The sequence below is a fragment of the Benincasa hispida genome, chromosome 12, assembly GCF_027475165.1.
Source record: "Benincasa hispida cultivar pf3 chromosome 12, pf3_genome.v1.1, whole genome shotgun sequence".
Taxonomy (NCBI): Eukaryota; Viridiplantae; Streptophyta; class Magnoliopsida; order Cucurbitales; family Cucurbitaceae; genus Benincasa; species Benincasa hispida.
Window position 1 is genome coordinate 5763263 of NC_143489.1, and position 18922 is coordinate 5782184.

An 18922-nucleotide genomic window follows, 5' to 3' on the forward strand; every position below is an offset into this window, starting at 1 on the left:
TTTTAAACCATTGGTAAAAAATAGATAATAAAGGAAGAAATTTGGAGGTGAAAGTAGTGTTCCTAAGCTTAATTTTAAAAAACAAAAACAAAAATCAAAATAGTTACCAAACAAAACCTTAGTAACTTATTCGATTGAATTGTGCTCGAATTGATGTAAATTGAAATTTAATTAACATAACCTTGGTAGTGAAAACAAGGTAAGAGAACGATTAAACCTTGTTGGGTCTCTATAGAGCTTCAAGTAGAATTCAGTAGTTTATGTGTTAAATGAAGAGGGTAATTCGGATGAGGCAAAAGTTAGAGGTGGATTCTCAAATGATGAAGCGAAAATGATCTTGTTCTATACCGATCAACGGTCAGAGGGAGGTTGATGAGATATATATATATATATATTGGCGCTTGATAAAAGAAAAAAAGGAAAAAAAAAGGGATATTTTATGTCAAAAGTGCATACCAAGTTAAGGAATTAAAAGGATACTTGACCAAAATGGATCTTTCTCTATGCCAAACAAAGTAACAAACCTTTGGAGATGTCCTTGACAATCAAAATTACATCCTAAGGTTAAAATTTGCAGCTGGAAGATTCTCAATCATATTGTCCCAAACCACACAAACCTCAAAAATATACATATATATTCTCTACTTTTTTATGTAATAGGAACAATTGGAATGTAATGGACTAGAAGAAAAGTAAGACATCTTCCATAGGCCTCATTGGCAAATTAATATGGGAGACTTGTACCAAACAAGTCTTTACACCAATTCATTTGTTGAAGGAAAACATGGATGAAACCATTGATGAGTTCATTTCAACATTACATTGGATTGTCGTGGGACTATCATTGTACAACTTAAGTGATTGATTGAGTTGTCTCCTACTGTTTGATGGATACGTCCTCCTACAACATGTTCGACATTTTCTTATAATGTTGTGATATAGGTTATCAGTAATAATTGATATGCACTTTATTGTTGGAAGTTGAACATTCAATATTTCATTTCATTATTTCACTACAAGAATCTTGGGTTTTAATGTCGGTTGAAAAAAGTGAAACCAGATGTATCGTGTCGATTTTTTTATTAAAAAAAAAAAAATGGATCTTTAGTATCGGTTGTAAACTGACATTAAAGATAGGCTACAATGTCCATTTTAAAACCGACATTAAAGATCCTCATTTATTTTTTTAACTTTAGTTAAAATGTCTCTCTTTCATTTTACTACATTTCTTCTCTCTCATTTCTTCTCTCTTACAAACCCTATCTTCCCCTTGACCATACCAATCATCACCAACGTTGGTGTTGTTCCGGTCGTTATTGTCGTCGACGTTGTTTCGGTTGTTGTCATCATTCGCGTGCAGATCACAAGTTTTCGTTTGCGAGTTGTCGTCGTGTCGTTCGCGAGTTGTCATCGTGCTGTTCATGTGCATATTCGGTCGTGCAGATCGCGTTTCACTTGTGTGTCATTCGCAGGTGGTTGTCGTCGTCATTATAAGCTCAATTTGAATGAGCGCATATTTGGAAAGGACAAATTTGTTTATTTAGCTCGTGGTGATCTGATTCATTATTGCAGTATGGTTGAAATTGGTTATGTGTGTATATTGATGTATATTGCATAAGTATTACTCATCTTGATTCACAATCTTCATGTATATTTTTTTTCATGTTTAAATAATAACTTTTGCTTTGTTTAGGTATATTTGGGATGAATGTGACCATGATATTACCAAGAAGTTTTTTATAATTGACCAAGCAAAAATATCACTACATGTGAAGTCTCTAGATCTTCGATCTAGAAATTTAGCCAACCAACTAGAATTGGCTAATTTGGACCAATTAGTTCTTATTCCATATAACACAGGGTAAGTAAATACAAGTTCTTTAGTTATTTTTAATTTACATTATACGCGTACTAATATTTTAGAATTTTTGCTTGTTATAGTTATCATTGGAGATTGATTGTAATCAATCTTCAAGAAAATTGTGTTTATGTTTTGGGCTCTATTCGAAGTAAGGTCCAAGAGGAATTTCATGGAGTTATAAATTTGAAAGTGTAACTGAACTTTCTTAACTCTTAATTCAAGTATTTATGTTTAGCTGATGTTTTCAAACTATTTAGTGGATTAAAAACATGGCAAGCCAAGCATGATCTCCAACACCATCGGTCTTCTCCAAAATGGAAACCTATAAAGGTAAATTTATATTCACATTTTAACAAATTATGTTCATTCAAACATATGTTTTCAACTTCTTCACATGTAGTATCCCCATCAATGAGATTTTGTATGATGTGGGTACTGTGCACAAAAGTATATACATGAAATAGTGTATAATCATGTCAATTACTAGCCTCATATACAAGTTATTTATTTTTTATATATTAGATTTAATTTAATAAATGATATAAACTTATGTTGAGTTTATTTATTTTTTCTTTATGTAGTTCAATACAAAAAAGGCATATACCCAAGGAGAGATTGACGTAATTCGAACAAAATGGGCAAGTTTTGTTGGCTGATTTGTGTAAGGATGTACTTATTTTTTTTTTCTCTCAATAGAATGTAAATATTATTGGCTTACCATGCAGAATACGGATTGGACATTTCCTGATCCAACAAGAGACATATAATGACGTTTTTAACTCTTGGACAATTTAAAATATGAAGCATAAAAAATGGACAATTATTGTAAAAAATTTGGTAAAAAACCGACATTGAAAATGGTGTACAATGTCGGTTTTCAACCGACATTAAAGATAATTGATACTGAAATTTTGGTCAGCTATAATGTCGGTTTAAAATCGATATTAAAGACAACTGATATTAAAGACCTTTAATAACACGATCTTTAATGTCGATTTTCAACCGACATTAAAAACTTTTAATGTCAATTTTAAACTGACATTAAAGTTCAAAATTCTTGTAGTGTTTGTTATGCTGAAAAATGTGAGTTTTTGTAAAATGATGATGATATATATTTCAGGAGTAAGTATATTTATTAATGTAATAATTAGTAACTATATATAAACCTAATTGGTAGTTAAGTGGCCGCGAAGATTGAATAGATTCCTCTCTCACTAATCAGTCCTTTTTTCAAATCAAAAAAAGAAAAAAAAAAAAGAAAAAGAAAAAATGCCAATGGTAGGGTCCAAATCCCACTCCATTGCTCCTCCTTAAAGCTAAGCATAATCATTCTTCTCTTTTTTCCACACTCACACATTGTTTTATATATGTCCTTTTCGACAAATATTAAATCAGTAAATTTGTCATCTCGACCACATAGTTGAGTTGTAATTGACATTTATTTTTTTCTTAAAGTTGAAATTTTCATACCCCATAATAATTATACTGAAAAAAACTTATCAATTTAAATTTAAATAATGTCAACTGAACATAATTCTATTAATTAACAAAGACATATACTTTCAATCAAGAGATTAGACATTCAATTCTTTTCCATGACCAAATGTTTTGAACTTGTTAGAGTGCTGATAGAATATTTAATTTACCTTCACTCATAAACTTAAGTTTTTTGCTCAATTTGTGATTTTACATGATATCAGAACAAATGGTCCCAAAAGTTCTATGTTCAAACCTTTACAATATTATTTAATTTATAGTTTCAATCAAAAGTATAAATTTAATTCATTGGATCAATAAATGATTTAATATAACAAAAAAAAATCAAGTTTAAATCTTTTATATTAGGCTAAACTATACAAAATAATTTAGCCACATAGTTTGGTTTAAATTTTGTCTTTCAACATTTTGAAAGTTTCAAATTTTACCCCAACCTTAACGTTGATATTGCTAGATAAGAGTTTTGAAACAAGTTCAAAGATTGAGACTAAAAATATTAGAGAAACTTTGAAGTTATCTATATACATGAGTACTAGGAGCATTTTGTGTAATTCAACATTTATATTTTCCCAAACCCAAAATTACTTTGAAGTCTGGCAATTTGGCAGTCTAGATTTTGCTTTATATTTTTTTAAATTCACTTTAATTTAGCGAATATATGTTTAGTTAATTGGTTTATTAAGACTTTGATTTTCATCAATATTTAAAACCTTATTTATCATCCAAATTCGAATTAAGAGGATGTATGTCTAAAATACTTTTTTCAATCCATCAAATATAGTTTAAAATAAGTTTTTAAATTAGAATTTAATTTTTGAGTCGACATAAATTTTTTATTTGATATCAAAAACTCAAATCTTCATACTCTCACATTCTTTATATTTAAAGAAAATAGTTTCGGAATAACTTTTAAACACAACCTTGAGAACAAGGAATCTCATTACATCTATTATTTTTCAAATTCACATTTTGATGGCTAACCAACCACACCCTTAAATGTCACATTATCAAAAATGAAATGTGCTTTTTAGGGAGTTAATTTAATATTAAATTATATGTGATTTTCCTTTATTTATATCCATAAAAATTGTAAAAATCACCAATAAAATATGATTGTAGTTGTAATTACACTCTCAAACTTTCAATTGTATTGAACCCTTAAACTTATCAAATTAGACTCTCGAACTTACAATAGTTATAGAAATTGGATCCTTAAATGATAAAAATTGAACCCTCAAACGTATACAATTGATATAATTTATACAATTATATAGGTTTAACGGTCCAATTATAATACTTGTATAAATTTTGGGTATAATTATAACTATCATCCGATTTTAGGAGTGGTTTTTGCAATTTGCTAGAAAAAAATGAAAAAAAAAAAAAAAGAATATTGGGGTCGCGATGCATAGAAGCAAGAGTCACTTTGGTTAGTGTTTTGTAATTTACATCAAATATGGTGAGATGATTTGCATCAATCAAACATATCATAATCATAATCTTTCACTTTCATTATCATGTCTTTTATTCATATTCATATAGCTATTTTATCGCCTTCATACATGTATAAACGTTAACAATATGCCAAATTTATATATCATATTATATATTAAATTTTACTATAGTTTAAAGAAATTAATATATACCCTATAAGTTTCCTTTCTTTCTAACTAATCTCTCTGTCGATTATTATATTGACATGATAGAAAATGACCTTTGTTTCTTTTCCACGTTTTGAGATTTTTACATTTATTTACACATACACATGATTTAAGTTTGAGATCCCTTTGTTTTGAGCAATACCCTAAATTTAATTTAGACAATGATATGTAGCATGCATCTTACTTCATATAAATTTGTACTATAGTCTTTTGATTAAAAAGTATATTAATGCTAATTATTACCTTTCCAGCTACTTCTTCTTTTGATAAGAAGGCTTATGAGTTATGAGTGTATGTGATTGGAAATCATTTTATTCATCTGATTTGGATTTATTATTATTATTATTATTTAATGTTGTAGCCGTGTGGGGTTTGTAAAACTTAAATATCATTTATAAGTTTGAAAGAGAAGTTTAAGTGAGCATAATTCAATGTTGATATAAAACATATATCCTGGATTAAGAAGTTAGAAATTTGAATTTTCCAAAAAAAAATTATCACGGACTCAAAGAAAAAAAAATTGAAAGAAAAGATTGGTTAAAGTATTATAGAAAATGGGCTTAGTTTTACTATTATTGTTTGAAAAGTATAAAATCAAACATTAAATTGATTTTAAATAATTATTAAAACATGTTTTGAAGTTTAATTATTTCAAATGACTTTTAAACATCTCTTTATTTTAAGATTATTCATGGAAGCATTTGGATTTGGAATTTTGAGAGTGTTGAGAGAGAAAATAGAGATGAAATTTCTTTTATGATTTCTTGAAGGAACAATAAGAGAAAACTGTGTGCGTTGGTTATTACTAATGTCCTCTGTTTTTGTTTTTTTTGTTTTTTTTTTTTTTTTTAATAATTTCTTAGTGGAACTTAACATAGCTCGTAGAAGACAAGATATACAATGAAGGACAACATCTAATATTCCTACATTTTTAATATTTTGTGAGTTTTAACTTTGAGATGATCAAGTTAAATTATACGAATGACTCATTTTTAGGTCCCTTAATGATTAATGACATGTTTCCACAAATAAATGAAAACTAATTTTATATTTACGATAGAGCACACTTACCACGTTTTAAGTAGTATTGCGTTGGGGACATCCCTCCCAATTTGAAGTTGTCAAATCCCTAACCCAATGAGTTGGACCATCGCAATTTTCTTCTCACACTTTTGTCACTTGGCCTCACGGGAACTGTTATACCGCCATTCTTTTTGCGCAGCCCTATTGCGATTTTAAAATATATCTTTGTTTTTAAATCACACTGTAGTAAAGATTGGGTAAAGATGAGTGAAATTTTTGAAGAAAAGAAAAAGAAAGAAAAATGCAAATGCACAAAGGTTAAAGTTATGAAAATTTTAGCCTCTCAGCATTCTATTTAATTTAAAAATCCGCAATATTTTTTAAAATCTTGATAGGGTTGCGCAAAAAGAATTTCAATATAATGGCTCTCGCAAGACTGAGTGGCAAAAGTATGAGAAAAATGAAAATCGTGATGGTCTAAGTTCATTGAGTCAGAGATTTGACAACTTTGGGCTGGGAGGACATCCCTAACACAATGCTACTTAAAATGTGTGGTAAGTATGTCCTGACTTAAGTAGAAGGCCAATTTTCATTTGTTTGTGGGAGGTAGGTTATTAATGTTAAGGGCTAACCTGAAAATGAGTTATCTATACAAAAATCTCTTTAAAAATTAAGGAGGTGTTTTCCATTTTTATCGAGAAAAACTTTTTTTTTTTTGTTTGAACAAAAGTTAAATAAATCCTATTAATTATATATTAAATTTCTAGATCTAAGTTTTAAGTATAAATAATACTTCTCTAATCCTACTCTCAAAATCACTATAAATACACAAATATCATTATTTTTATCCTTCTATTTTATTTGCTATTTTAAGAGAAATGGACAAAATAAAGGTGAGTTCAACCTTTAAATCACAGTAGTATATAGCTTAGGGATGGATAGAGGGGATCGAAGATGCACTCTCCATCTTTGTTTCTATGGGGATTTTTAATTCTTGTCTCTGTCCTATTCCCTGTTTTGAAGAGATAGAGTCAGTGAATCATTGTTCGTAAATTCAGATCCCTGTAGGACAAATTCTCACTTTTTATATTAGTTTAATTATTTAAAATTAATTAAAATTTAGTATTTATATTGAAATTATGAATAATTTATGTAAAAAGTTAGTATTATTATTATTATATATATATATTTTAAAATATGAATAATTAAAAAATATATCATACTTTTATATTTATATAAATAAACTATAAAAGAAAAATTAGGGCAAAGCGATAGAAGACCCAATTTAAATCCTCGTTTTGACCCATACCTGGTCAAACCGGGGGTTCTCCATACGATCATGTCGGAACCTGTGGACAATTTTTCCATCTCTAATATAGAGGAGATAAATTAGAAAATATCTGTTAAATGAGTGGTTGATATAAAAAGTGTGATACACACCCATCAACCTAATTATTTACGAGTTTGTTTCTTAACCTTTACTTCAATTTTCTATATTATTTGTAATTTCCCCAACATCTGACAATTTGGTAATACTAGAACTTAGCTATGCAGAGTGGGAACAAAGTTATCCCACTTTAAATTTATGTGGGCATGAATTTTTTTTAAGGTTTTATCTAAAAATGCATCATATTAATGAGATATTAAATGATCATTTATGAATCAATAAGCTTCATTACTTCTAACTTACATAAGATTTTGTTTCGCACATTTATGATCAAAATCTTAGAATTGGATGATCATACATAGCTTATTCTTTCCAAATAATTTACTAGTCAATGATGGGATCCTTACATGAATAAAACCATCTCCTTTTATAGGCTTTATGAAGTGGATGAAAATTTATAAACAAATAAAGAAAGGCGGCTCGAAATTGAGATCATTAAAAGAGAGACAAAACAATATATAAAGATTTGACAAGTGAGCTACTAGGTTGGAAAATTAGAATTTTTGAACCTTACTTCAAAACAAAATTTTATGTTTATGATAACGAAAAAAGATCCTAAATAGTTATGTGAAAAATACTAAAAATTGGAAAAATATCTATTTTGGCTCATAACTTATCTGTCTTATCAATTAATTTTGACTCTAAACTTTTAATTTAATTTTATCAATTTTGACCCTAAATTTATGTAAGTATTACGATTTTAAACCTTGGCTCTATTTATGTTAATTTACCAATAATGTAATTTAACTAGAAAACAACGTAAAAACTTTTATAAACTCATTAATTTCAATAAATAAATTTTTGCTAAAAAAATCGAATAACGTTTTCAAAATTCATAAATTACAACCAAAAAAATTGCTCTAATGTTGTCTTACTCCAACTAATCACATGTTTTATAATTCATTGAGGATATATGAGCCAACATTTTTAAGGATACTTAAAGCAAAAACTTATATTAGATGGTTAAATTAAATTGTACCACCTATATAAATTAAGGTCCAAATTATTACAATTGGACAAAGTTGAAGGTGAAAATTGATATTTTCCATTAAAAATCAATAAAAAAACGTTATTCATCCCAATTGCTTAAAACTTTTAATATAACAACAATTTAACCTTTAAGAAAAGTCAAATATATTATATCACATCCATTATTACTTTTATTTACTATTCCAAAGGATGAAACTTTGTGCAATTTTCAAAGGTTTGGCCAATAGAACATGTCCCATGGATTCCTAAAAGGTGTGGTGCCCAAAGGATTTTTGTCAATGTTTCCAAGCAAGAAGATTTTTATGGAAAAAGTGTGGAAATTAATAAAAGATGTAATAGTAAAAGAGAAAATGGGGCTAAATAGCCTAATAGGATAACATCTCTTTTTTTGAAAAATGAGGGCAAGATTTTTTTAAAAAAAAAAAATTAATAATTGAGTTAAAGATTTTGCTTTTCTAATTATTAGTTGCATTGAAAAATTAAATACAATATGAAATCTTGATTTTGATAAGTCATGTTCAAATAGAAATAGTTAATGGTATAGAGATTTGAGTTATTTTTAAAACTTTTATCATTTTATTCAAGCAAATAAATGATAAAAAATGTGTTTAGGAATTTACTCATTATTTCTTGCTTTATAATGTACAATAAACTTTATTTATTTAAATTAAAAGACGAACTTTTATGTAGAAAATTATATATAGAGAGAGAAGGTAGCTAACCTCAATCTCATTTTGCAAGTGCTAAAAAAATAAGAAAGCAAAAAATAATATTCAATTGTATACCAAACCATTGTGATGACAATGAATATGATTGAGAGAAATCCCCCCATCCTTAATGAAGAGTTCATTTCACTTAAAAATTTTGTGTTATTACTATGGTATTAAATTTCTATCGAAATGTCGATATTTCATCGATACTTTAACGTTTTCATGGGTTCGATATCGATATGAGAGATGAATCGATATTTCCATTATATTGTAGAAAAACCTACGAAACAATAAAAAATAATCATCAAAATGTCATTAATACGGATAAAATATAAGGGTGTGTTTGGAATATATTTTCAAGAGTTGAATTTAAAAAATAAATCATTTTGGAAAAAAATTGGAGTATTTGGTAAACACTCAAAAAATAGCTTTTGAAGTGAATTTTATAATTTTTATCAAAAGTGTTCAAATAAAATTGAGTTTTTTTTAAAAAAAAAAAACACTTTTTTCTCAAGTCAATCCAAACGGATCCTAAAAATAGACATATTAACTTCTTTGAAAATCATAAAATGTTTAGCTACTAATTTAAATTTATTTTGTGAATTTTTTATTTTTATAATTTTTTCAAAAATATCCATCAAAATCGACATTTTATCGATATTTTCATCAAAATTTTCGTAAATTAAAATCTCGATATTTCCGTCAACATCAACATAAACCTTGGTTATTACAAATTAATCACTTTTACCTTTTATATATTTATTTTATTCTCATCTATTTATTAAAACACTATTTAATTTATAACAAAATCTTTTTATATACAACCTTTGTTTAGAAATTAAAAATAGTTCCTAAAAATCCTATGAATAATCAAACAAAACACAAACGTTTTATTTCTCAAATTCATATACATTTTTTTTAATTGTAAAACCAACAAAAACAAACATTACCAAACACACACACACACATACCTATATATATATATCTCAAAATTTCGAAACCAAAAATAGTAAAAAAAAAAAAAATGTGTGAATGATTATCAATCGAAGTACCTCAAATTTATTCTTATATACATTTTCGAGCTCTTATGTAACAAACTTCCAATGTCTAATACTCTTTGTGTTTTTTTCCATATCCTTCTAAGTTTTCGATGAAAAATTGATTAACAAGAATGGGAAATGTTAGTGTGCCAAAAACTAAAAAGTTAATAAAAATAAAAATAAAAATAAATAAAAATAAACAGTTTTATTATTATTATTATAATTTTTTTTTTTGTGAATGTGATGATTTCAAACATGCTTTGTTGACGTTTTTCCTAATTCCATATAAATTATAATTATATTTATTATATATTGCCATCGTTGTTTCTTGTCTATTAAGTGAAAGCCACTTCCCAAACACACATTAACTCTCTGTAGTCTCTTCTTCTTGCTTTCTCCTCCATAATTAACTTTATTATTGCGGCTGAATCAATTAATTATGTCCATATGAATGCTTAGCTTAATTAATTATTCTTCCTTCATTTTATTATATTTCTACAATTAATTAGTTATGATTTTATATTTATATCTGTATAATCTTCTATGCCAAATTACACCATAGAAAGTGTGGATTTAAAGAATTAAAAAGTATTAAGGTTTATCACTTAAATTGGCGTTAAATGATCTTTGTTTGTACATCTTGACATATATTTAGATATTTCTATTTTATATCTTTATAGAAAATGTAATGGAATTTTGCTTTGGAATTCAAACTTAATACTTAATCACATTTGGTTGGAGGAGTTTTTGGATGAGAATTTATACATACATGTTCTTAGACAATTTTCAATAAGTTATGTTTAGACATCATCTCTTCTTTTTCATACCCTTCTAAAGTTGGGGATTTTTTCTTTTCTCCTTCTTCTTTTGTTTTTCATTTTATATATAATTTTATTTTGAATATAATTAACTAATTAATTAGCTAACTTGATATTAATTTAATAAAATTATTTGTTTTAATATATCAATAATAATCTATTAAAATAGTTACTTAATTTAATTTTACAAATAAAACTTTATCAAAAAAAATTAATATAATGGTGGATATTGCACTGCATTGTGAATGTTCGTTTGTAAATTGAATGTTTTCAAACTTTGACACTTTAGATTTACTGCTTTAAATTGCTTAAAGTTATAAGGGTCCGTTATTTTGGGCATTCTAATTCATGTTATTGAGTCTGTAAAATCCATGTAGATCGTGATGCAAGTGTTACTGAGAAGATTGGTGCAATTTGCAGAAAGAACGGACTCATTTTGAAGCAGAAATTACATTATGTGTTATAGCATAATAGGATAGTGTTGCAACTCTATCCTTTATGTTGTAGCACAGAAGAGCCAGTGCTGTATTGCTGGAGCAACTTCCAAACCAATAGTGTGGCGCTCCAGCCGAGCATTGAAATGCTCCGAGCATGAGGTGCATGCGTTCTAGACGGTTAGAGGTCGTGGGTTCGAGTCCTGAGGAAATTTAGCAGTTTTTTGCTTTATTTTCCTTTACTAATCTAATTTAATTATTTTTTAATTAATTATATTAATATAAATATATTAATTTAATTAATTTTTAGGAGTACCAATTTTTTGTCCAATTTTGTTGTTTATTTAATTTTATATATGATGTATAATTAATTTTATATGTTGAGTAATGTATGTTATATAGTATTAGAATCCCATTATAGTATAATCATTTATCATGCATCATATTTAATATAATTGTTATATTATATAGTTGCATGATATTATAAGTAGGACTTTTTATTAGAATATTGTAGTTTTGAAAAGTTATTAGAAAAATATGGTGGTTTTCAAACTAATTAGAGAAATATAGTTGTTTTGTCGGTTCGAGGTTAGAAGTCGAGGGTTGAGAATTCGATGAAGATGGATGTCGAAGTTGAGAACTCGATGAAGGTGATGGAAGGGTTTGCATCGCCACAAGTCAAACGTTGAACATTCGACCTGCATAAGTCGAAAGTTCAACCCCTCGACAAGCAAGACTTGTCGAATGTGCCGTGCTCTCCACGTCCTCTCCCATCGCTGCCGTTGTTGATCGTGCCTGTCGCTGTTGACCAAGGAATCTGGCAGCTTTAAACGCATGCCAACCTCCCCCAACCACTAGCCTTCAATTTTGCAACCTGTGGGTTGAGTGTTGAACATTCAACCTATGAGTTTTTAAACCCCGCTCACTGCCTTTCCTTTGCTCACTGCCTTCTTCTTCAAAAGTCCCTTGCTCACTGCCTTCTTCGAAATCATCTGCTTCTTCCTCTACTAATTGCTCACTGCCCTTTGAAATCATCTTCCTCTACTAAATCCCTCTCCTCCCATTTGTTTTCCGTTTCCATTTCTCTTCTTCTTAATATCCCTCTCCTCCCACTTTTTAACTCACTGCTTTCCATTTCCATTTCTCTTCTTCTATTTCGTTTAATACAAATTGTTCTCACACAACCCTTGATCACAAACTATACTGGTTCGTTACTCTACTAATTTTTTGTTTTTTAAGAATAATTATAAATTTTATTTTTGTTCTTATATTATTATTTTTTTATAGATTCTAATTTTTTTTTTAATTTTTTGTAGTTATTGTCAGATAACAAATAACAGGAAAAAATGGTGAATGTTGTCACTTTGAAGGAAAAAAGAGAACTACCATCGAATCAGTGAGTTAAACTTATGATATTTGAAAAGTTTAGTTTATTCTTATGATATTTGATTTCTTTAGTATTAACTTTGATGTTTATAGTCTTAATGTTTAGTTTATTGTTATGTTTAAAAAGTTGATATTTATAGTTTAATACGAAATTATTGTGATAGTTAACAAGTTTAGTATAGTTTAAAAAGTTTAGAATAGTTTGAAAAGTTTAGTTTATTCAAATGATATTTGATTTCTTTAGTTTTAACTTTGATGTTTATAATGTTAAAATGTTTAGTTTATTGTTATGTTTAAAATGTTGATATTTATAGTTTAACACAAAATTATTGTGATAGTTAACAAGTTTAGTATAGTTTAAAAAAATTTAGTATAGTTTGAAAAGTTTAGTTTATTCATACTATATTTGATTTTTTTAGTATTAACTTTGATGTTTATAGTGTTAAAATATTTAGTTTATTGTTATGTTTAAAAAGTTGATATTTATAGTTTAATACAAAATTATTGTGATAGTTATTGTGATTTTTTTTATTATATTTCTTATGATATTTGATTTTTCTAGTATTAACTTTGAAAATATAGTTTAAAATAATTTGAAAAAGTTTAATTTTTTTTAATTTTGTATTAAATTTGAAAAATTAGTTTTAAAAAGTTTACCTTGTTATAATTTGAAAAGTTTAATTTGTTGTTATGTTTAAAAATAATTATAAAAAGTTTAATTTATAGTTATGTTTAAAAAGCTGATGTTCATAAAACTTAAAAAGTCTATGTTTATAAATTAAAAAGTTTAATATTTTTAGTTTAATACAAAATTATTGTGATTTTTTAATATACTTCTTATAAAAATTAAAATTATTGTGATTTTTTTTTTAAAAAAAGAGTTTAATATTTTTTAATATACTTCTTATAAAAAGTATAATACAAAAAGTTGATGTTTGTCTTTTTTTTCCTAGAAAATGGCAAGTAAATGCTTGGGATTTTTGTTGTTTACGAATGGTAATATGATTGATGGTATTGATGGAGTTGACTATGACCAACCACCAAGTGGGAGTTTTAGCATAAATGTGAATAGTGAAATTGTATTTGAACAATTCAATAAAATGGTTGGGATGTTACTTAGTGTAGATATGAGAACAAATCAAATAGAAATAATATATAGACATCCTAACTTAGAACCATCAGAATCAATAAGGTTTATGCCATTCCCTATTTCGAATGCACAAGCTATGAACTTGATATTCTCAATGGCAACGCCACTGTCAAATTTAGTGCATTTGTATGTAAATGTAAATAGGATAGGGGTGGAAATAAACTTGAATACATCATTTAGCCAGTTTAAAGATCCAACTTAATGTATTGATCTTGATCCGGAGTCAGTTGCATCGCCATGTGATAATGAAGATATGACGGCTAACAATTTGTACAGAGACTTCAGAACTAAAACGGATGATGAATTTGAAGAGTTGGATTTCGATGGTCATGGACATGAGATGCTTTCAAATGTATTCAACGATTTGGATATGAATGTACTCGATAGCATTTGAGAACATGACCAAATTGTAGTCTCTGTGGACGTTGACAATACTCAATTGTATAAAGGGATGATTTGTCAAGACAAAGAAATGCATCAACACGCGGTCAAATGTTTTGCAATAAAATGTCACTCACCATATGAGGTTTTTGAATCGACACCGACGATTTGGACAATTCAGTGTAAGAAGTAGGAGGAAGGTTATAAGTGGAGACTTCGTGCAATAAAGAAAAAATCGCATGGCTTGTTCGAGATCACTAAGTATGATGAGCAGCATACATGTTTTTATTTAGAACTAAGTCAAAGTCATGTGCAATTGAATTCATCAATTATTGCACCAGAGTTCTGTGATGCCGTAAGACAAAAACCATCTATCAGTGTGGCACAACTGCAGTCCGACATCAAATCAAAGTTTGGATATCATGTTCCTTACCATAGGGTATGGGACGACAAAAGAAAAGCATTGGCTAAAGTATTCGGTGATTGGAATGAGTCTTATAAATTGTTACCCAGGTAGTTATATATGGTTAAGCAGACCTATCCCAAAACACGTGTAGAGTAGAGAGTTAAAGAAATGATTACTGAAGGCCGTGTTATCCTAACTTCTGTATTTTGGGCATTTGGTCCTTGTATAGAAGTTTTTAATAAATGTTGGCCGATAATTCAGATAGATGGTACACACTTGTACGACAAATATAGAGGAAAATTGTTGATTGCTACATGAGTTAACTTGAACGGTCATCTTTTTCCACTTGCGTTTGCCATTGCTGATGAAGAGTCCGCAGACTCATAGGGATGGTTCCTGAAACACCTGAGAGAAATTGTAATACACGAAGAGGTGTGTTTAATTTCAGATCAACATGTTGGTATAATCGCAGCAGTGAACAATCCAGCAAATGGTTGGACGGGACGAAATGTCACCATCGTTTCTGCTTACGACATATCGTCAGCAATTTCAATAAAAAGTATAAATTTAATTCATTGAAAAATTATGTTTATCGTGTCAGGTGTCAGTTTCAAATTCGAAAGTTCAATAAAGCAATTGAAGATATCAAAGGAATAAATCGGGGTTGTCTGAGTTTTTTTTTTATAACATTAGTTTAGAGTAATGGACTCAAGCACATGATGGAGGATTCAGATATGGGTAGATGACGACAAATCTATCAGAGTGCATAAATTGAGTTCTCAAAGGAGCTTGAATGTTGCCTATAAATGCTCTTGCTCAGATAACATTCTTCAAATGCGCGAATTATTTCGAGAAAAGAAGAGAAGAAATAAGGGATGCATTGGAGCGTCAAGATAAATACACCCGGTAATATTATTATTATTATTATTATTATATATATATGTTATTAACAATTTATTTCAAACATATTTTATAATACTAAGTGAAGTAAAAATCCAGGTACGCACACGAGAAAATAAATAAATGGGCTGCAAGATCTAGTAAACATGAAGTACAATCATACGATCGGTATGAAGGTGTGTTTCATGTGAAGACCAGACGTCATAGTCTCAATGCCAAAGGAGGAAACGTTTAAATATTGAGGCTAAACATGTCCAAGCGGTACTGTTCATGTAACAAGTGGCAAGCATTCGGCATTCCATGCTCGCATTTTATGGCCGTTTGCTCACATTTTAACATGAACTACGAAGACTTTATTGAGGACTACTATAAATTGTCAACATATGCTGAATGTTACTCTCCTCAATTTTAACCTGTACCGCATGAAGATTACTAGATCATGCACCCTAATATGCCTGTCTTACATCCTGATCCATCGTTGTTGAGAAAACCTGGTAGATCGAAAAGTTCACGTTATCACAACGAGATGGATTAGACAGAACCAACCACTCGACAACGATGTGGATTTTGTAATCGGTTAGGCCATAATCGAAGGAAATGTCCTTCGTTACTAAGACGGGCTCCAGATAGTTAGGGATTGAAAAATAAATATTTTTTTTATTATATATTCATTTTATTGTATATTCATTTTTTTATTATAATTTATTGTATATTCATTTTTTTATTATAATTTATTGTATATTCAATTTTTTTATTTAATTAAGTGTAGATACTTTTAGTGTATATTCAATTTTTTTTATTATAATTTATAAAGTTGTACATTATTCTTTAATTAAGTTGTACATTCTTCTTTTAGTTAAGTTATACATTATTTAATTAAGTTAATTAAGTTGTACATTATTCTTCTAATTGAGGAACAAATATTTTTTTAATTGAGAAATAAATATTTTTTTTCTTTCAGATCGTGATTTTAAACCCAGGACCTGTTGATCCCGATGTTTTGTACAACCAGTCCATTCAACGATCATCTGTTGTATGGAGAAATCGTACTACTGGAGAAATATCTTGCAAGCGTCGAGAGGCAGTTCTCCAGCGCACTATCCCGCTCCACCCTCGAATACTACCACTACTGTGCACATCTAGATTCTATGGGGTTGCCAGATTGGAATTTATTCAGTTGGACTAGTATCTGATCACAGCCTTGGTCGAGAGATGGAGACCCGAGAAGCATACATTTCATATGTCTGTTGGAGAGTGCACTATCACTCTAAAAGACATAGAAGTATTGTTGGGGTTACCTGTTGACGGTGAGCCGGTCACCAAAGTGATGTACGATGACTGGTCACAAGTTTGTCAACTGTACCTCAGTGCGACCCCACCTACCGACAAGATTAAAGAATCAAGGTTAAGTTTGATATGGTTAGGAACAAAATTCCGTGAGCTCACAGATGATGCAGACGAGAAAACCGTCATAAGATATGTGCGAGCATATATACTATAAATGATGGGTGGAAGTCTGTTTTCCGATAAATCAAGTCATTTTGTTCACTTGATGTTCCTGCCACTATTAGCTAACTTCTATGATACGGGGCGGTATTCGTGGGGTAGAGCATGTTTGCAATGGTTGTATAGACAACTATACAAAGCAACAAGACCTAAGGTTCGAGAGATAGTTGGGCCTCTCATACTTTTGCAACTATGGGCTTGGGAGCGATTTCCAACAATGGCTTCACAACTACAACATGTTAATGACACTCAGTTAGTTGGACGAGCCTACGATTCTCGGTGTGTGGTTTTAATTCAATTTAATTTATCAATAATTTAGTTAATTTAGATTCTAAATTATCAATTTAAAAATTTAGATGGAGAGACAAATTTTGTGTGACTAGGACAGCCACACATATAGTCAGCTAGTATAAATACATGTTTGATCTGCTTCAACCTGATCAGGTACATTACACTGAACCTAATTGATTATTTTATACACATTTTTATTGTATTTGTCTTTAATGTTGTTCTCTAATATAATATTTTGTGTTTCAGGTTATTTGGGAGCCGTACAAAATTATTATGCATACTTTGCCTAATTTTTGTACGAATGGTCAAAACATATGGCGGACGATGAGTTCTCTCATATGTTTTCACATTAGTGAGTGGTATCTTCCTGATAGGGTGATGAGACAATTCGGTTTTCAGCAGGACGTCCCATCGCCTTGTAATATTGAACCCGTACTGCATGATATTGTCTTAAGAATTGGAGATTGGTTCGAAAAATTTGCATATTTAGTGGTGCGATAGCACTATCGTGCAAGGTTTATTGCAGTGGGGATTTCTCTTGAACAGTTTGATAGAGATGTCACTCAAGAATATATTCATTGGTATAATAATATCATAAGGCGCTACGTCACTCGTCCGGGAGCAGCTGTGGGTCATCTGGTAAATGAATGAATATTATCTAATTATTTTTAATTTAAATTTATTTTAAATATTATCTAATTATTTTATAATTCACAGAGATTGAACAACAGTAGACTCCATGAGGTTGCGAATGATCCTAACCAAATTCTTGCTATATGTAGTGACAACCAAAGCTATATGGAGGAAATATATTATATGTACAATATACCTATTGTTCCTCCACCAGCTCCTAGATGTATAGGACCTATTTAGGAAGAGGATGAGTTTGATGAGGTTGCCCATAATGTGGAAGAGTTGCCCCCTATAATGCAAACGCAGAATCAAACTGATTATGTTAGTCCGAAGATGATGATGCCAGTATTTGGTTCAGGACATTATGACTCAGAGGCTAGTCCTTCGTCTTCATACGTACATGGACATGGTCGGGGTCGTGGAGAGCATAATGAATATTTATATTATGAAGAACCTGCAGAGGTACCAGAGCAACATCAAGAAGAACCCGAGCAACCTCAAGTTTGAAGTCGACGACGTCAACCAGCTCGAAATCGATGACATACATCTTGTGGGATACATTGATTTTTGTAATCATTTTTATATAAATGAGATATTTTAATTTAAACTTTTTTATTTTTATGAGATATTATTATTTTTAGAGTTTAAATAAAATAATAAAATAATAAATATTTTTAGAAATTGTTTGTATAAAATGAAAAATTAAAAAAAAAAAAAGAAAGAAAGAAGAAGTTCAAATGTCTAAATAATTAAAAAAGAAAAAAATAATCAAAAGGTCGAGGGTTCAA

At 29.1% G+C, this 18922-nt stretch overlaps 1 pseudogene; it reads left to right on the forward strand.

Moving 5' to 3' along the window:
- The first annotated feature begins 17627 nt into the window (after window positions 1–17627).
- LOC150031721 (uncharacterized) lies at window positions 17628–18674 on the forward strand (annotated as a pseudogene).
- Window positions 18675–18922: the final 248 nt, after the last annotated feature.